Raw genomic sequence first — 21,408 nt, 5'->3', positions numbered from 1 at the left:
ATCATTTCAGGTAATAGAGATGCCAACTGGAATGACTGAAAAGCACTATTGAATTCCATTAGAGCTCTTTGTTTTTAAATCAGTCATTTCTTTGTGAATATCCAACTATATACTTCTTGACCCTAGCTGGGAGTAATAATTGTGAACTAATATTACAAAACATTAATCTGAGTTACTGTTCAATTAATGTTTCTGTTCAAGGGTTATTTTTATGCTGCAAATGTGAAGGAGACTGGCTTGTATTACAAATATGTATTTGGACTTGAGCTAGCGCAGAATGCAATTTTCAGTTATATTTCTGTCTCCACTGTATTCAGTCTCATCTCATTAGCTGTAAAAAGACTCAGGTATTGGCTTTTCTTTTTCCAAAGTCATCCTACCAGAATAAAATAACTATAATCAACAAATCTATACAGATAAACATTTTTATAAGGGATGCCACAAATGTTCTTCTTTCATTTAGGTGCTTGGTTAATTATCAGCAAAATAACTAACACCATATCCTGTTACCCAAACAGCCCCACCTTATCTATCAATCATGTATGATTTATCAGACTTGATAATTGCTTGGATAATTAACACAGAATTTAGGTTTACTCAGTGTGCTGAAACCTCAGAAATGCCTGCATAATTGCCATTTGTGTAGAAGATGAAGTTATGAATAATTCTTTTTCACATAAATCTGAAGGCTGGATTGCAGGCAGTGCATATTTCCTCACCCATTGCTATTAATGCAGATATCATGTCATACAAGTGTATGGCATTGTCACATGCCTTCTGTTAACTGTATGTACATAGTCAAAGTAATTAAAATACATATCTGTAAAAATAAGACAAAAATGTCTTCCTTTGTTTGTAAGTACTGCAAGCTTTTTTTCATGAGGAAGTACAGAAGGGAGACTGAAGAAAAATTAGTCTACTCAGTACAGTGGCAACAGGATTTGAATCTCTGTAATATTCTCACATAAATCCTCTGGGAAGACTTTAAAAAGAGTAGGCTCTATATCTTCTGTCTACGATCATCTATTTTCACATCAGAATGAGCAACATTATCCTTATATGCCAGAGTATCTGTGTCTACAGCTTGAAAATGAGACTCTCCTTAATGTTGTAATGACAGGTGTAAGATTAACTTTGTTAGGTGTCTAGCCACTCATGCAAACTAAATTAAATTAATGGAACAAATTTCTCTCATAATTAAGATAAAAATTCATGTCAGCTGTAACCTTGCTGTACACTAATTATATACAAATGATTTATCATCTGCTTCGCCCAGAATATTAATCCTCAACTCATTGATAACTGCAGCCAGTGTTAAGAGATGAGAGTTGATTAACTATGACAGATTGGGCGACCACAGCACCAAGTGCCTGAACAACCAGTAAAACCAATAATATTCAAATAGCATTTCTTATTTAAAAATGCATTCCCATGGAAACAGATGCACATTTAATGAGGGATATGGAGATTATTTCAATAACGACTGATATTGGAACAGTGGGCAGAACTAATCAATAACAATTAAGCCTGGTTAAGATATGGTTCTATAAAGCAGGTTATACACACATTAGTGAAATACCAGTTTGGGCCACATTACATGTAATGTCTTTATGCATTCTCTTACTTATTTTTTTTCCTACTGCAGAAGGTATTGCATACTTTTCACGATACATAAGCTCTGACAAAAAGAAGATGAAATGATGCAGCCAACAGTCTTTTGAAGGCCCAAATGGGAACTCCAGTGATAATTATGCTCTCAAAAGTGGTACCTCTTTATGAAAATGCTGTTCTACAATAAATAAATAAATAAATAAATAAATAAATAAATAAAAAAGAATAAAAGGGGGGATTGGGAGAAAGGAGAAGAATCAAATATTGAGGCATTGTATGTGAAACAGGATAGTCTTTGATCTCCTGGAATATGACATTATTCTTCTATTTGAAAAAAAAAATTAAAATTAACTTGTGAAACCTTTAAGGAAAAGCTATTAGTCTTTTATTTAACAGCTGGCATGTATTTTGGGGAAGATTGTTAGTTAGTAATATATCTTTTAATGAATAAAAAAATATGCAAAATTCCAGACATTGAAGATTCACAAGTTTGGGCTTGGATTTTTATTTTATTAATTCTGTCTCCCCAGGACAGCTATTTTATACTAATTGCTCATTGAGACTCCAGGAATCCCTGTCAGAATGAAGGAAAAAAACCAGTCTTTTGTACGTAGGCATTAATAAGACACAACCAGCAAGCTGAATTAACTAAGTAATATTGCTGTAAATTATATTTTTTTCTGAAAAGTCTGAAGCTGAGTTACGTGTGGAAAGGCAAACTAATTGCTAACATAAAATTGAAGGCAATTATGAAGTTAACACAGAGTGGGAGGAACCTGTTATTCAGACTGGTAAGCTGGGACGAGCCCTGTGGAGCACTGTCAGGTTTGAGGTGTAGGGTATAGGTCTGGTCTTCAGGGATAGAGATGAGAGCTGGAGAGCGGTGCCCAGAGCTGTCCCTTTTACCAGTCACTGCAGTCACAACTTCAGCTCTCATATTGACCAAAGGGTGTTGGATTTGACAGAAAGGGAGCAAACCCAAGACCCTGTCCCGCCCTATGACTGCTCAGTCACTGGATGTTGAGGGCCAACCCTTCTTGGCCTGCCGACTCTTCATGTGAGGACACCTATTCCTTTAGCACTGGAATGGCTCATTTCATATAGGCTACACCTGGATCACATTTTAAATGCAAGTTAGAACCTTTCCTTGAGCTCACATGTTCCTTAGCATCCACTCAGCACCTGGCCAAACACAGGTGCTTGTGAACAGGTAGCTCCGAATCTAGGCTTGGAGGAAAATTTTAGCTCCTACACCTTACTGTCTGTAGCAGCACTTCATGCTAGCCTGACGCAGAGCCAGGCTGAGCACAGTTTGTCAGTGCTCTGTAGAGAGATTGCAGGCTGATAATTGAGCAGACAAGCCAGACTACCTCATAGAAATAACAAGTGCTGCCCACAGCCCAAGCTTGAGCTGCCCAGGGGAAAGAAAGAACAAAAATACCTGAGCTAGGCTGCTTCAGCCTGGCAGTCCTGACCCAGAGGCTGGGTCTTTCTGCCTGCCTGTATGGACTCAGCCTCTCAAACAATGTCTGAATCACCAGCCTAGGAAAATATTCTATTTCATGAAAATGGTCCTCCTCAGCCTCCAGTCCCATGAGGTACTTTCTTTTTACATTTGTCTTCTGTTCTTCAAAAGAAATTACAGTTCCACTTAAATGACGATAGGAAATAGGAACTTTATGGGAAATGAAAATTCAAACATTACTCTCTCTGCATTTCTAGCAATTTCTGGGCTAATTGCCTTTGACTTTGTAAGCGCAGATAATGAGAAGACTCATATGTATATGGAATTGAAGAGAATATATGCAGAGCAAGCCAAGTACTTGATATCCAATTTAATGTGGAGTTTGATATCAACTTTAAATAAGCAAAAAGGCCCTATGTTTTTTTCATCATCTTTCCTCAGGGGATGTACACCTGCTATGAACCTAATCAACTCCAGTACATCACTGGTCCTCTATGCCAATGCTAATGAACAAACATTGACATGGCAGGACAGAGGTGGATCATCAGCCCAGGGAGTGCATGTGGCAACCAAACCCTGCCCTACCCATTGCTACCAAGATTCAGTACAGAAGGTTTTGTGCAAATTGCCTTTCAGGTCCTTGGGATTACAATAAAAATACATTATAAATATATTTTTAATGTATTTATAAGTGGTTCAGCTGTACTGTAGTTTTCAGGAGTACACTTCCATGTGAAGCGAGCAGCAGTTCCTGCCGACACAGTGGTCCCATCCAACACTTTAGCCCTATTGCACATAGTATTATGTAGCTGCTCTGGTGGTTGATGCATGTTTCAGTTCATCAGTAGCTACTGCTGCTGTTTTTTTTTCCCCTTTTCAGATAAAGAAATCCTGGAGTGAAAAGTTACCTATCCTTCTAGAGCACATAGGAGTTAATGGACTGATTTCAAGGGTGATAAAGTGGAAGGTTGTGGCACTCTTCACTTTGCTTAGGAAAAGTAAGCTAAAAAGAAAGCACTAGTTAGAGGGCTTGCAGCCATTTAGCACATCTTTTCTAGCAGAAACTCAGCATGAACGTTTGGCAGTGTTACTGTCTAAAGTCAGCCTTCTGGCAATGGCTAAAACAGGTGCATATTGATTAGTGCTCCTTTGGCTAATGGCTCCGAGGTAGGAACTAGGCTTACAACACACCAGTCCCTCATTGCCACCAGCTACAGCTACACCTTATAGACCTGAATTTGCTGATACTGACACACAAAAGGAAATACACTGCCTTTGCCAGTTTAACAGGCAAAAGGAAAAGTGGATGCCAAAAATGGGTAGTGTTCTTGTCCTAAATCTCTTTTGCACAGTGAGTTACTCTCACCCTGAGCATCTTCTACCCCTCTGCTTAGTGAGAAATGGGATTGCGCACTGCCAGCCGACTTCCCCAGCAGCAGCAGCAGCTCATTCCATTGATCAGGCTCTGCAAACAATGCAATTATTTCAGAGGAGAGTGCAGTGAGCCCTAGTTTTGCTACTTCCACTTATTACTGAGGAGCATCAAACTACACAGCCATTTTCCTGCAGCCATCTTTAAAAAAGGCAATGATCTCAATGTGCTGCACACCTAATGAGGGCTGTGTGTGACAGAGTCGTAGATACATTTTCTCACTAGCCTAATGAGGAAAGAGACAGTGAAACAGTTCACACTTGAGTAATTTTCTAGTCATCAGCAACTGCAGTGTTCACGGTAGCAGAAGCCAGAGAAGGGACAGAGAGATATACAATAAATACGCACTGGTCCATTGGCTAGAATAAGTTATCACTAGGATAGAGGTCTTGGGGCAAACTCCCTTAGGAAATTTAAACAAAAAGAGTCAATTTAAGGCATCTCTAGCAGTGCATTCAATTAAAATTAAATTTAAAAAGTAGGATCAGCTGCTGGGCTGTTAGGCCACCTGCCCAAAGGAAGAAAAAAATTAGAGATGTAACGAACCTTTACTCCCAATGTCTGCAAGCTGCTCGCAAATGACTGAATAGCACCCACTGCCCACAGCCACCCATTTGGCATAAAGTCCAATTCTCCTTCTTTGCCTCCCACCCAAAAAAGAAGGAAACGAGCAGCAGATAGCTCGTTATCCATCTTGACAGCAAGTGTTTGCATAAAAAAATGCTGTCCTTACATTTTTAAAACATTATTACGTTCTTCCAGGGAAATCGCTATTTCTGGAGGAACATTGCTATGAGCCAAGCCTTGGTGCTTCCATTAGCACAGACTCCAGGACTGATGCCACCAGGAAGCAGTAGAAGCTGTGCAGAGCTACGCAGCTCTCCAGTCAGGATGTTTCCGTGGCCCAGCACCTCCCACCAGCTGACAGTCACCTGCAGGGGTGGTGAGGGGAAGCTGCAAAGCAAGGAGCCCTTCCCAGAGATGGGAAAACCAGCTGGCCCAAGGAGAAGTGTTTCACATGATAATGGCATGTTTCTGGTCTTGAAAGGAACAGAGACCACAGCTGCCCCCCCCCACGCGAACAAGTCCAGCTCCCCGAACCAAAGGGATATTAGGAAATGAATAGGCTTGTGGCTCTCTGCCTGGATCCTCCTGCTGTGGCCCTTCCTGCCATGCATGTGTGGGAGCCAGCACGTGTTCAGAGGGACAGGTCATATCAGCTTCCCAGCTGTGCTGGAATGACTTCATGGAGAGCTGTGGACATGCTCTGGAGGTGCAGCAATTAGCCACAGCCAAGATCACACTGCTCGTCCAGGCCTTCCATGGCTGCCCTGCAGGCAGCAATGACCTCCCTTGGTGTTTCAGCACAGCTCTGCATAGATCTTTCTTCAAGCTGCTCTGTGGGAGCTGGATGATGCCCAAAATGCCTGAACTCACCTCTCGCTGCACCAGCCACATCTTTGCTCAGTAGGGCTGCTGAGGCACATCCATGTGCTATAGGGTGGGTCAAAATTTCCCCCAGTGATCACATCAGCAAGAGATGAGTCCTTGTGCAATTAAACCCTACCCTGCAAGAGCAGTCTATAACCCCTGGACAGAGCAGACTTTGCTTCTGTTCCATTGAAGAGAGAGCAGCTCGTGGCAGAGCTTTTGCCAAATGTTAATTAGCTAATTTTGACAGTCGCTCCGTAGGTCATTTCTGCTTTGCAGGCTGCTGGGGACAAGAAGGCCTTGCAGGAGCCACCAGAGGCACGGGTGCAGTTTGTTGTGACTAGTTCCGAGTTCTGGGCTTCAGTCCTCAACTCTGTCTGCTTGAGCACAACAGATTTATCCGAGCTTGGATATGTGAGCTTGGATAAACTTGTTTTCTCTGCCTTGTCTCCCTGTGTGTGTGAAGGCACCCCCTCAGCCTGGAGCAGCAGGGCTGTGGTTCAAAGGTGGCTGGGCTCTGAGTCAGATGCCTCTGCCCTCACACCGCCTCTGCTCCTGTATGACCTTAGGCCAGGCGTTTAAACTTGTTGCACCACACGTGTCATGGCAGAGGAACCTGAAAGAGCTCCTGTGAGGCTGTTGTGTCAGCACAGTGCAATTTGGGGCAATGCTCATTTGCTCTGCTTTCTCCGGATCCAGGTCCTGTGGCTTGGGTTTGGAGATGGACTCAGCTTGGATCTGCTCCTGGCTGGGGTTAGCCTCTCCCTGACCACATCCAAGTAACCACACACAGTCTGCACCCACTGTATTTTATTTTATTTTATTTTATTTTAAATACAAAAGCACATGGACAGAATAAATCTGAACAAAACGGGGAGTCTTCCTTTGAGCCACCCAGCAGAGATTGCTGCAGACTGTGCCACTGTTGCACAACCCTCAGCCTTACTTGGGCTTGAATTGCAGCTGGGGTAAGCCAATAAATACTGGGATTTTCTGAAAGGAGTAAGGGAATTAGGTGCTTATCTCCTCCGGACTTTCTCTGGTGCTCGGCATTCAATTCCTTTAGGCTATTTTAAAGATCCCCGTCTAGAAAAAGAAACTGACTTTTATGGGCATAGCACAAACATTTGACTACTTTGAATAACTCTCCATGTGGAACTGCTCATGTGCAATAAAAATTGAAGTGTTTTCCAGTATAAATAATCATTCAATTCTTGAGATCGTAAATCGTTCACTTCTTGAATTATTTGGGTGTCAGGGGATAAACTGATAAATCTATATTTAGTATCTAACTCCAAGTTCTGCCTGATTTTCTGAAGCATTGCACACTCTTCAGCTGGGAGACCTTGTACAACAAACCCCTCAGATAAAGTGTGCAAATTTGAACTTACATACTTCAGAAAACTGCACCCAGTGCTTAATGGTAATCTGTAAAGGAAAGTAAAAATTAGTTAAAAACTATTCTGAGAGTTTTCAAAAAATTGTACAGTAGAAGGCATTCCAGCTGGAAATGTATTTTTAGCTAATTTTTCAGAAACGTCCTCCATGTTGTAAAATTCTGTCTCAGTTATCATGGATGCGCTGGAAGGGAATAGCTCTGGACATGACAGCTTGATCACATGCTGTGCCTGCCACATGAGGCCACAGGACAGGAGGGAACCCATGGTCCAAGGGGCTGCCAAGGAGGAACTTAATCTGTGCTGCTCACTATGTATAGATGGAAATAAAAAATAATAATAAAAAATAATAAAAAAAAGTTCAGCATCAAGAGAATCTTAACAATCTTAACCAGAGAGAAAGATTTAAAGAAATGTAGTGGTTAAGTCAATGTTCCTAATGTTCCTTTTACTTTGTAGCTTACCTTGACTGATCCCATAGGTGAGCCAAAATCTCTGAGGCAAGAAATGTATGCAAAAGATGCAAACATCTGTGAAATGGTGGGACAAATAACTTCTACTCCTCTAGTAAAACAAAGCAGCAGCTGCTTGTGAAAAGAACCCACGTGTCAAATCTGTAAATACGCTCTACCTCTTTTTATGCTGCTGCTATAATTAATCTAAGAACCTTTAAAATTCCGATCTGATACTTACACTTGTTATAGCAACATATTTAATTCCAGAGCTACATCTTTTAGCAGATTCTTTTACTTCATTCAAATTACTAATCGTTTAGATTCTCTCTGAAAGTCTTTCCTCCCTCGCTCCCCATGCATGCTTAACCTAATTAACTATAAATGAGAAAAAATGCTATTCACATAAAAAGAAAATGTTAACCTATAAATTATCCAGTGCTCCCTCCTGAGGCTGGCAACGCCTCTCATAGAAAAGCTCAGATGTTGGTGCAATATTCTTGGCTTGCTATCCAGTTTCTGCCACCCAAAATCATTTTATACAACACATTACTCTGCCATTTTGTACATCTGGCAACATTTGCTGATACTAAGTCCTCTCCAGTGTTTTCAAGATTACACGAAGGAGAATTTCCAGGATGATTAATTGGAGAGAGAAAATCATTCCTTTACATTTCAAGGAACATTTGCAGAAGACTAATGGTCATTTATGGAAATATGGCCTCTTTATACCCATTAATGTCTTGCAGTGCTCCCCGTAGGTCACACAATTAACCACCCATTTGTGTTTCCTTGCTGCTATCCCAAGTTCTCTCAGTTGTCATCATCAAAAAACTTCTGCTTCTCCCCAGCCAGATCAAAAGCCCACTCAGGTCTGTGGGACTGAGCCACTGAAGGGACAGTCTTCATTCATTCATTGGTTTTTTCTCAAAATCAACTTTTTTTCCTCAAGGTTCCCAACTACGTTCAGCCAAATTCCACCCTGAAAACCTTCTCCAATCCTTTATTTCCCACTCTACTCCCATGTTTTTGTGACTTCATTCATCTCACTTTGTACACCTACTTACTAGCCTTCTCATGGTGGGAATTCTGCACTTTCCTTTGCCCCGGCTTGGTGGAACCACCCATACAAAACAACTGCAATAACTAACAATTGCTGTGCCCCAGTTCTCCATCTTGGAAGAACTGAACAAGGAGTTCAAAACACGATCTTAAAGGAAGTCTGTATCCAAGTATAGAAGAAAACGAAGCCAGAGAGAAAGGAGAATGGACGACAACACAGGCAAAAACAAGTAAATGCTATATCAAATATCAAAAGCAGTAAATTAAAGGAGAGACAAACTTCTTATCCATTCATTCCCAATTTCCTGAAGATTTCCCCATTTTGATAGTGCTTGTTCATGAGCTGAGAGGAGATGGGCTCTCCAGCTGTGAGGAGACAGCCTCTGACTGTAGCAGAAAATAGAAGCATAATTTACTTGCCATACTTGAAAACAGTAAAAAGAAATGGAGAGAGAAAAACTCAGGAAAAAGCTATTGGCATTTTGCTTTAGCTTTCTAGATGATGAAATCTTGTATGTGTGCGCATTATATGGTTCAGGAAAGGTTGCCATTACACGTTAGTTGAATTAATTATACATCCACAAGTTTTCTCAAACACCCTTATTGAAGATATATTTAAAGTTGTGGAGAAGATAATGTCATCTCTTATTTTAATATTGCTGAAGGATGATTTACAACATCTCAGCAGAAAATGCAAAAGCTGTCCGACATACTTTCATTCCAACTTTTACATTAATTTTCCCTCTGTGGTCCTTTCTGTTCTGTGGTCAACCAAAAGACTGGATTAGGACAGCAGCACCTCACAGACAACCCCTACTTGAAATGATCCTTCCTGTTATGCCCCCACAGGTCCCCTCCCAGGCAATACCTGCATCGCATCCCCTGGTCTCCCTGTTCCCGTATCCATTTCAATACCCCCCCCACCCCCCACTTCCATACCATAACCATTTGCTCTCATTGACAATGGTTTCATCAACGAGTTTTCAGGAATTTCAGTTAATTGGAACTAATTATAGTTAACTGTAATTAGGGCCACATTCGCAGGGGGAGGTGGGGATGAAGGAAGGGAAATGTAATTCAGCCCACTCTTAACTCTGTACACACACCTAGCTGAGCTGGGTTAATAAGAGTATCAGTGTGATTCCCAAGCACACAAGAGGCGATCAGCTAGGTAAATCAAAGCCATTTTTCATGTTTCACTCTGCAGAGTGGAGTTTTACCAAGACCCATTTTACAAGTGAGGTGAATGAGTCTTAGAAAAAGCAAGTAGCTTGACCAAGGCTCTGCAATAAGACTTTGCCAACACAGAGATCTGGAGCAACTCCTTTCCAGTCCATACTGATCTTCATGAGAACAAAATCCTACATTTTTGTTATTATTATTATTGTTGCTGTGAAAAAGCTACCATCATTGCCGGCACCAGGAATTTGAGGCTGCACTGTGGCACAGCTGTGCAATTTCATTTTAATTAATCAATCCCTAATCCCTGATTAGGGGAACACAGCAAGAAGAAAATATCTGAGAGAAAACAAAGCTCTGCCAGATATGTATACATACATATGTATATATATTATTTTCAAGGCTAACATCTTGCATCAATTGACAACTAATAAGTTTCAGTAAGCAGCAGTGGAAAATAAGAGAAAGTCTATTAGCAGACACTGAGGTGAACATTGTGTTCCCACCTTTGAAACCCAAGCTGTGGTTTAAGATTATAACTATCTTTTTGCTCCAGAACAACAAGAAAAAAATTGAAAGGCACGACTATTAAGCAAGGATAAAGGTTGGGTCATAAGCAAAAGTCATGTTATAGATTTACCTACCAACAAGAAGCCAGCAGGGTTCAGGTCAGAGGTTAATGAAAGACATCCAAAGGTCGTCCAGTGATTATGTGAGAGCATGAGTTTAATAGGGCGCGGGGACGACAGACACTGACAGAAGATTTATACCAGAGGTGATGACACTGCTAGGAATACTGCTGATAAAAAGAGCCCCAATATCGGACTGAGCAGGATGATGAATGGCGCACATGTCTACTCACACTTCTCATTATAAGCTCTTTCACTCATGGTGGCACTTAGCGGCGTTTATTTACTGTGGTTTGAAGGTACTGAGCAGAAGCACAGTATATCTAATACTTTAAATGTAGGCTTGCCATATAAAAATGAAACAAGAGATAAGATTAGACCATTGAATAATTGCCCAGCTTTCCTGCGGAGATTATATTCACTAGTGCTAACATTATTTTTTCCCTAATGTTCTAGCGTATGAACAGCTCAAGTGAATTAATTTTCTAAGGCAGAAGGTCAAAGGAAAATAACTGATAAGCGTTGTGCCTGCTATAGAATATCACTTTACAATATTCTCTCCTCCTCATTTGTCAGATAGAGAATAAGAGATAATATAATAAAGGTATATAAACATATTTTTTGTCACGCCGTATTTAGTTTTAGTAGTCCCAAGTGCTATTTTTCCTTGTAGATACTGGTAGGGAGAGGATCAGAGAAGTCAGACAAAAAATGTCAAATAAAAAAATAAAAATAATAGAAGAATAAACCTTAGAACCAAACCCGAGGAAAACTAAGACCTGATGAATAACATGCACTGCACCAAGAAACTCCTTTTCAGACTGTTATATATTTATCAAACCACTGGAGTGTGAATTCTATGAATAAGTCTTATCATCTTTCAGGCAGCAGGCACAATAAAAATTAGAACTACAGAAAATTGTGGGTATTACAAAAGGTTATTTCTATCAATTCGCACGTATCAGTAGATGGGAATGTCACAAAAGAAAGTTCTGTATGTCTTGCCACTCGTAACTTCGAGCAGAGATGGAGCAGTATGGCGTGACGTCATATTTAACATTTAGCTGGACATGTAGCAACATAAATAAATCCCTACTCGACCAGGAGGTGTTGTAAATAGCCCGTGTAATTTTTGAAGGTGGAGATGTAACATTCTGAGCACACGCTACCATCACTCTGCGGGATGGTTCACTTACAGTTACCTCGTGTGTGCTGCCATTATTACCACTTCCAAACACAATACATCTGTATTATATGCCGTATCCATCTTGTAGTACCTGAACGTCTCCCGTGTAAGAGAAAAGGGAGGCAGCCACAGAAATGCATTGTTGTTTTTATTTCTGTCATTGTTTATTGTGGTCTGTATTGCAAACGTCATTTTCACAGGGATCATTTGGGTAAGCAATGGCTTATTACACCAGTTAAGAGATTCACAGATGGGTTCTCAAAATGTTGCTTCTAGATGTCACAATTATGCTATGTGTTGCACTCACACCTGGCAAAAAGATGCTGCCTCTCCCCAAAAGCTTACTGTCTCATAGATCTTACCTGCTTGAGGTAGAGGCTGTGGTTGGCACAGCTGAACACAAGGTAGACATCACTGAGAATGTGAGGGATGTGCTTGCTGGAGCACTTTATGTTTCTGTAATAATGTGCGAGGTCTTCAATCTTAAAAACACTCACATGAAAACCTTCTTAACAAACTGCTTGTGGCCAACTCTTCATGAACCAATTTCTGGAAAGGAGGCCAGTGCATCCACGTTACAGTCTCTAGCCACATGCTGACTCTCTTAGTAAGGAACAAAAAGTAATTACTAAGAAAGGGAGGAAGTATTTTCAATACACTTGGAATTTGATTCCTTCCTCAGAGTGGAAATATGTGATAAGTGAGGGAAAAACAAACAAACAAACAAAAAACTATTTGCATCTCAGAAACAAAAATATTTCCTGTGTCTCCTTGAAAATCACAAATTGATACCTAATATCTGAAAGGCAACTGAACCCCAGGGATCCCTCAGGTTAAGGGGCCTCTGATAGACTCCAGAAAACCAGATGTAAGGCAGACAGGAGTTGCTCAAGTGCCAAGTCTAGTTACTAGAGAGGGATTACATTTGCTTATACTTCTGTTTGACTAGGAGGACTGAAAAAAATGAAAAATGAATTCAAATAAAACCTCATCCCTGTGAGGCCTGTGCACTGTGTAAGTAAAAAGCGGATTGTAAGTAATGGTACCTTTGTACCAGGCTGCTGCTACATGGCAAACTCCAACCTGAGAGGAAGCAAAGTCTTTTGTTCCCATACCAGGTGCCTCATCCCACCAATTTATACCCCTAATCTGAGTCACAGATTTAGCACTCAATGCTCATTCACAGTCACCTCTTCCATCTATGCCCAGAGCAGAATATCTTTGTTTAAAGACCTCACGCAGTTTTCCAATGCTTTTCAAATGCAGCAGAGTAATTTACCAAAAATAAATTTCACCAACATTTTCCAACAGCAGGGTTCTAATTCTTGAGATCTTGGCACCCACATTTCCCCTTGGAAAAATAATGTAATCAGCTTCATCTGACAAGGCTTTACACTGAGCTAATCACTAAAAATTAATAGAAACATACCAAAAGGTCTATGCCTCCATTAATATACAATAGTGGGGGGTAGACTCAGATATAGGAAAACTGATGAAGAGGCAAGAGGCAGAATGGTTTCTTTCTTTAAAGCTCTGTAGTCATCAGTGACACTTTGTCATTCAGCATGTTTTATTGTCCACTTGAGTCAAATGAATAGGACGGTCTAATGGAAGCCATGGTGTTTCTGAATAGACAGCATATTTGTTACTGAGGCAGACAATAAAATGTTAGTAAAGCATCTGAAGTGTCTCTACACCAAATGAGAATGAGATTTCTTATTTATGAAGAGGAAAAATAAAATTTGAATGCAGTCCTTCTTTATTATGCAGCAAAAGAGAAAGCCAGGGCAACTGAGATTCTGCTTAAAGACTAATAGTAAATGTGCCACTTCTTTAGCGTGGCCACAAGAGACCAAGTTTTGTCTGAAGACATAAGATACAAGATCATTGCTGACTATGAAGGTGAGATCACTTCTGAAGCAGCAGAAATTCTCTGATGACAAAACATTACTCATTTTGGCCCATGTTCTGGTTACAAGCACGTCAAATTACTACTGAACTGTCTAATAATATATAGCCAGAATTTAGTAACCAGAATAAAATATGATCTTTATTCTGTTGCACCAAAAATGTTAGAAATATTGAGCTTAGAGTCAAGAAATTGTAGAAGTAGATTACTCTCAGAAAGACTGATGCATGAAATTCCCGTCTTTTTACAATATATTTGGCAACTGACACACAGCTTTGAATTTATTGGGAGTCGAAGATCTTCATAAGACTCTCAGGAAACACATTTCAGAAAATGACAGTGAACTGCTGAGAAGCTGGTGCTCTTTTGCAAGCTAATTATGTTATTTGGAGCCCAGCATCTACCCTGGAGATCCAAACTCAAGACAAACTAAATATCAAATAACCTAATCTGATGGAATTAGATTGACCTCTGTAAGAACTAGCAGATACTATATTTGCATCTAGATGTATGAGCAATGTTTTTACTTCAATACTCCCTATGATTTTAATTCATTTAATTCTTGAAAAATGTTTCTTTTGAGAAAAAAAAAAAAAAAAAAACACAGAGAAGAAAGTATTGTGACAACAACCATAAATCCACATCAGAAGGTCTTCCGGGTAAGTAGCATGGGACACAAGACCTAATTCTTTTCTGTGTTTAAAGTATTTGTGTTCACTTTGAGTATTTGTGTTTATCTTTATGCAAGTCCTGGCCTGTTAAGGGTACTTAAATCCTTGGGTGATGGAAATACCATCAGAAGCCTGAATCTCATCAACTTTTTCCATAAATGAATCACTAGAGCAAAAAGAAAAGAAAAATAAAACTTTTTTTTTTTAACAAAAGTTTTTTGTTTCATTTTGTTACGTTGTAAAAGACTAAAAAACCACAAGGAACAATCCAAACACAAACACAATCTTGAGATTTTATTTATGTCTCTGTTATGTGAAGGCCAAATTCTTCACTGGGGCAAATTTACAAAGCCAGCATAAATTCAGTCCAAAGTTTGTAGTAAAGGGATAAGACAAATTTCAAGATACAGTTTAGGCTGGTCATGGTTCAGTGACCCACATCAGCAAGGTAGTTTGGTATGTAAGCTTCTTTAAGTACATATAAAGTCCTATGTAGATCAAGTTATGTGTTCACCTTGTATGTAAGATTTCTACTAAAACAAATAGAAAGTAAAAAACAAAAAAAACTTCCTCATTAAGCCTTCTTAAATCTTGCTCACTCAACCTTTAAACTAAACCATTAGATCATCATCCACCTTAAAAAATATGCAGAAGAAAGTACAGCTCATTTTCTTATCAGATCCATTTGCTGTCACATTCAAATCCACGTTAAGAATGTTCATACCTCATGTTCTGGTTGCAACATCAGATCTTAAACAACACAGCTAAATCCCAGTGATCATCAGAAGAGGACAAGTTGAAGCAGGAAAGAGAGAGCCCAGAAATATAGGACAGCCTAACAAAACATTGCTGACAATAACTGGTGGTTCTCTACAGAAGAGATACTTGTTTATTTATTTATTTATTTTTCCACAAACATTATAGCCAAAATTGCAAAATATAAGGAGGAAATGGGTTTCTATTTTTCAGGCCAGAGAACTCTGGAATACAAATTCCATTTACATTATTTGTATTGCGTTCTTCTGTATCTTTCCTTCTCCAGCACATGGTTTCCTAGCGTTGCCTCTGATCCTGTGACTCAAAAAACCCTGTAGTGCTGAGTCATATAACCATTAATCTTTCTTGTCTTTTTATAGCTTCAGGGGGAGCTACATGGGGTTGCTTGCTAGCTACAGCTCCATTTATCCCAGTTTCCTTGCCTAATTAGTTATTTTCTGGCCAAGCTGGTGGGACTCCATGTCATGTGCTAGGAGAGCTCCCAGGAGAGTGCAGCGGTGCTCAGAGCACAACCTGCCTCTTGCCTCAGGACCTGGCACTGCAGGCGGTGGGTGAGCCAAGTACACAGTGCCCTGCACTTGGTGGAGGTCCTGGCACGGAGCTGCCCGCTCATGAATTTCTGGATGCTCCAGTGGTAACGTAACTGGGAGGGGCCAAAGCGATGTCAAGAGTGTGGGGTGAGACTTGAACGCGCTATGGCACGGGCCTCTCCCCTTTGTCAGACTGAGAGCCCTTGAATAACAATAGCAGATGGGATGTTTGATTGCATGAAACCGTGTAGCTCTGCAGAGATTCAGACTAACCACCTGAGTGAGGCCTATTCTGTAACAATTCTATGATTTTATGATTCCAGATGCCTCAGCGTGCCTCCCCAGGTGCAGCTGCACCTCGGGAAGGTGAGTGCCCTGCACGTCCCATCACCCAGCTCCACGCAGGTGTCCTGGACGCCTTCACGTGTTTCTACAATGGAGCCTGAATCCCATGTTAAGGCACCTGTATCACTTCTGGCCAAAATCAGCAGAGGCTGACGGGATATATTTCATTAAAACTACTTTTAATGGAAAATGGTGTTTCTAAGTGAGCTCTTGGTTTGCTTGTTTTTTTGCATCTTGCACTGGGTACTTTCAGAGGGAAAGGTCAACTTCAGAGAAAGTTGGATTGCCACAAGATGGAAATATTTGTTGGAAACAAAAAATCTTTCAGTATTTGAATTGTCACTGTAAATGGACAGATTTCTGTTGGCTAAGAGAAACAGACAATTTTCAAACTGCTCTGTAATGTGTCCTTCCCAGCAGTGTCAATGCCAGCAGTGATTGCTGTCCAACGCAGCTATGTCTGAGAGTGGTTGCAATACAAACATTCGTCAGCACTGACCCAGATAACCTGTGCTGTTGAACAAATTACACAGGATAACATCATTATCTCCTTATTCTGAGGCCTAAAAGTTACATGCCTATATGAAGTTTGGCATAATTCTGTGATTCTATGATAATTTCCATTCGACAGCAACAGGTGAAGGGAAAAAGCAGCCTTCTCCAGGAGATACTTTTTTTAACTTAAAATAGATACACCAAATGAGCAAGAAGAGTCACTCAGTATGTGCTATTTCTCTCTACCAGCCGCAGAGGAACCTACTTAAGGTCCCGTAAGTCCACAAGGGTAGACCAGTTCTCTTTTTTGTACAGTGAATAGCAAAATAGGGGTGTATGCTATTGCCATATCTTGAAATAAGTTAAAATGAATTGTTGCCACTTTTTTTTTTTTTTTTTTTTTTTTTTTTTTTTGTAGACATAAATGCAAGGTCTGTATCTCTACAAATCTAATGCAGATTGAAATAAGTTCAGTGTTACCCAATGCAGTTGCCATTGCAATTTCTTGCTAATGACATAGCAAGACTTATGGTATTTGGTAGGAGCTTTCCAAATACAGTTTCTAGAGTCTTTAGCTTCCTTGTGGATCTGAGATGCCACAAACAGAACAAGAGGGGAAGAGGGAAAAAAAAAAAAAAGAAGAAAGAAAGAAAGAAAGAGAGAGAAAGTGAGAGAGAAAGATAAAGAGAGAAAGAGAGAAAAAGGAAGATCTGTAATTCACAGCTGCAGAGAAATTGTGAACCCCCAAACCTTAAACATATTAATAGGGAAAACATTTTCTTCTATCTTCAATGCCACATATATTTAAAACATTTTCACAAAACGTTTTAACTTCCTGTGCAAGACTACTTTCATTCTCATACACTGCAGCTTTCCTGTTTGCATTTCTTATGCCATTCTTCTCATCCACTCAGCCATCTATTTTTAGCTTGATTTGACATGAATTTTCTTCTTGCCCTTTTCCCATTTACTAATTCATCTGCACTGACCTTATTTTCACTCTTAGCTAGTGACACGCTTCTGACACATACACACACCTAGAACTGGAGTTCATCTGTATACCTTTTCTGTATCTTCAGTTTCTTTACTGTTCTTCTTCCCACCAGAATTCTTCTCTGAAAAAGCTATTTCCTAATGAAGCTCAGTGTCCTGGCTATTCAGTTTTGTTTAGTCTGTCTATTGAATAAGATGTTGTATGGCACTGCAATAATATGATAGGGGGTCTTTAATTTCTAAATCCAATAGCTGGATGTATTCTAACATGATGACAGTTACCTTGCATTTTCTGTATTTTATTTAAATGCCATATTCCTTCAGTCCTACAGCTGTTTGTGGGTCTTTGGCTTGTGATGCAATGAGGTTATCTTGGTAAACTTCTGACTGGGCTGGGCTCCATATCACAGAAACCACGGCCGTGGCTGGCAGCGTTTACTCCCTAGGTAACTATTTTAGCAAGTACTGAATGAGTGTGGAAAGCAGATCAGGGCTAAGCCACACTGGCACACTGATACAGGGAAACTCGTGCTGCATTTATCCATGCAGCACCTTTCAGTAAATAAATAAAGGACTTTAGCCTCGGGAGCTAACAGCCCAGCATCTTTTGCAAGTGGCTAAATAAATAAAGCAAACAAAAAATGCCTTTGATATCAGCCCTAGAATTGTGCATCCTGTTGCTAACCTGAGATAAGCACAAGCCTTTTTCATATGTAAGAATGCATATGATCTGACAGTTTCACATTGCTGCTGTCTCTTTTTCCTTCCCTCTCTAAAATGCCAACCCTATTGGAAAATCAATTTTATAGAACTTATCTGCAGCTCTTGCCAAGACCCCAGACTCATTCACAGTACACTGCCCCTTTGTGCCTAACGAGCCTCCCATATGTTGCAGGACTTGTCAGCCATTCTCATCTTTGCCTGTGACCCAGCTGTGTGCTAACGAGGATGGCTACTACGCCTTCTTTTGCAGATAATAAAAGAGACAAGACAGCAGCCTCAGCTGGTGAATTAAAAGGCATTGCTGGAAAATGTGCCCAGTACTATAATCCTTCATTTCTGAAGGCCTTCCAGAAGCCTTCTGTATGCATGGAGAACTTCCAGGGAGGCTTTGAAGGAGATTTATATTCCTGAAGAATATTTTGATAAATAACGAATCTGTAATTTATTTATTTATTTACTTATTTTCCCTTCTTTTCCAATGATAGCTAAAGGCCCCAAGTACAGCAGTATTGATGCAGTTGTCTGGAACTTGGAATGAGGAGGGGACAGGTTTTGCATGTTGTGAAACTGCAGTTGATCATCAGCCATCCTTCAGCGCAGTTCCCATGAAGCCTTCTTGAAAACTGCTCAAAGGATTGCCAGAAATATTCAGGCTCTGCAGGCTGTACTTGTAGAGCTCTACCTATTATTCTCTCATTGTCTCTCTAACTTTCTTTCTCGGTCTACTCATCCATTGTCTTGTCTCCTTTCGTTCACTGCCCTGCTGTGTGCACACCCTCAGGTAGGCTGGCCTTGGCTCACACAACCAGTGGGTCAGGCAGCTACCATGGCCTTGACAACACCAGTTTTTAAAAGTGGCTCTTGGGGATGCTAGAACAATTCCACTTTTTCTGTAGGTAAGTGGCTACTCTATGCTCCTCTGCTTTGTATGAGCTTTGCTGAGATTTTCATTCTCAGATGTATCATATCTGCAGAAATATTTATTTCCCCAAACTAAATCCAGAATGTTCTGTGTTGTCTTGTTCTGCAGCCAGCGTAATGAAACAACTCTGTGTTCCTTTCCAGAAAAGATACTTTTCCTATGATGTTTCATAGCAATTGCAGTCAGAGTCAGGACAAATGACATTTTTTCTGCGGGTCATGTTTATCTCCTTTGTTTGCAAAACGATTTGTTGATGTATTTATTTTGGCAATTTCCAGTTCAGACTTTTTCCTGTGCTTTCTTCTCATGCTCATCCCACTTTTGTGACATCAGACATTGTACCCTCCGATGTAACCAGATGGCTATAAGGACTGAGTCTTTAACTGGTGTAAATTGTCAATGTCAATAAGGTTCTTGGAGTGGCACTGATTTATACCAACCCTGGTTATTTACTTTCTTACATACTGGTTTTAATACCCTTACACTAATATAGCTAGTATTTCTCCTATGATCAGCTTATTTTTTATTGGAATTGTAATTTTATAGACGTGACTATAAGTAACCTGATTTTATTGACAGACAAATCATCACCTGACTATATATGTGTCTAGAGAAAGAAAGATCCAGCAATCATTTGCAGTCACCATTCACTTATGCCACACTTTCCCCTCTAATACTTTAAGTACACAAAATTTCTGTTTTCAGGCTCTCCCATAAGGACTGACAATTCTGGTCTGCTTTGCTCCGCCTTGGACATGTGACTGTCCAAAGGAATTTATCTGACATCGGGGAAGACCATTTTATTTGATTAAAATGCCCTTTTGTTTGTCTTTCTGGATCCCAAACTTAAAGTACAGAAAAGTATCTATCTAAATCACAAACAAGTAGCTCTCTAGGGGTTACTGAGAAAACAAGATTTTGTTTCTGTGTGAAGAAAACCAAAGCTGAATGATTTGAAAATTCTTGCATTGCTCATATAAACCACAATGGGTTTCTGTTGCTGTAAATCTTTCTTTACCATTCTTAATACATCTATTACAATCTCCTTTGAGTTTACATGTTTGGTAAAAGTGTTTTTCATAACATATCTGTATCAGCACAAAGAGACCAAAGTTATCACTAAAGATACCGCTGTAGTAAATAGAGTAACAAATTTCATCCTATCCAATCATTATCTTGGGACTTGTAACAGGAACTGCACTGCAGCGAATCGCTGCGAATGGGCCTTGGAATATGGATAGCTCAGCAAAGTGTTTGCAATGAAATACTAAGTTTGGACAAATGCAATGCACAAGCATTGTTTAAAAAACTGTATTAAATATCAATACAATGAGAATATAAAAAATTCAGAGGAATAATAATGAACACAATGATACAGTGAATATATATACAACGTAGAAATGAATTTAATAATGTATATAGCAGCCTTTACTACTTGTTGTAGTAAATACTGTTATGCCTTTACTACTTGTACAGAAAGGTTAAAGCAAATTGTTTTCTGCTTGGTGTTGTACTTTCTTCCTGAAAGGCCACAAATTGGTGATGAAAATGTGGTTTCTGGAGTAATGAGCTGTGTCATTTTTGCCCTAATCAATAAAGTTAAGCACATGTGAAAGTCTCTGCAGAATCTGGTGCTCGAGACAGCTGGACTCAGGTGAGCAGTTTTAGCTGAGAAACAAGTATTTCATCTTCTGTGTTTCTGTTACTGAAATCTGCTAAGGATATTGCACTGTGTACATGGCTAAAACCACCTAAACTGGAAGCATGAGCACGTTACAGAAAGCCTAGCTGCCTATACCCTTTCATTTTGGTAACAAACCCCATTTCCAGAGCAGTGTTGTACAATTTAAACAGCATCCTACTGATTTTTGTACTAGTTACTCCTTCATTTATTCAGCACACGTGTTGCTGTTGGCCAGCAGGCGTAAATTCTAATTTTACAATGTTCACCTTTTCACTTCTCCTTTTTCTTTGAAACTTCGCAGAGGAAGTGGTGGCAGCTGTTTCCCTATGTTCTGTGAATCGTGGCCTGGCAGACAGCGTGCTGGACCCCCATCTTCCCCCTTTTTCCCTCCTTTTACCCCCAATTCTCAGACCCCAACCCTGTGGGCACAGCCGGCTTCAGCTTCATTAAAGTCCAGCTGAACCTAACGCACCCGTGCAGACGCTGAGAGGCCTGAAGAGACAGCAGAGTGCACA

General features: G+C 40.1%; 1 long non-coding RNA gene across 1 annotated transcript in view; it reads left to right on the top strand.

The window, feature by feature from the left end:
* Positions 1 to 1,819, top strand: part of LOC137858702 (uncharacterized) — a 5,232-nt gene extending 3,413 nt beyond the window's left edge. The window contains exon 3 of the long non-coding RNA XR_011097929.1: positions 1,646 to 1,819. This is a non-coding gene — a long non-coding RNA (uncharacterized lncRNA). The remainder of the gene's footprint in view (positions 1 to 1,645) is intronic.
* Positions 1,820 to 21,408: the final 19,589 nt, after the last annotated feature.

This window comes from Anas acuta, chromosome 6, assembly GCF_963932015.1.
Source record: "Anas acuta chromosome 6, bAnaAcu1.1, whole genome shotgun sequence".
Taxonomy (NCBI): domain Eukaryota; kingdom Metazoa; phylum Chordata; class Aves; order Anseriformes; family Anatidae; genus Anas; species Anas acuta.
This window is presented reverse-complemented; position numbering and strand designations above follow the sequence as displayed.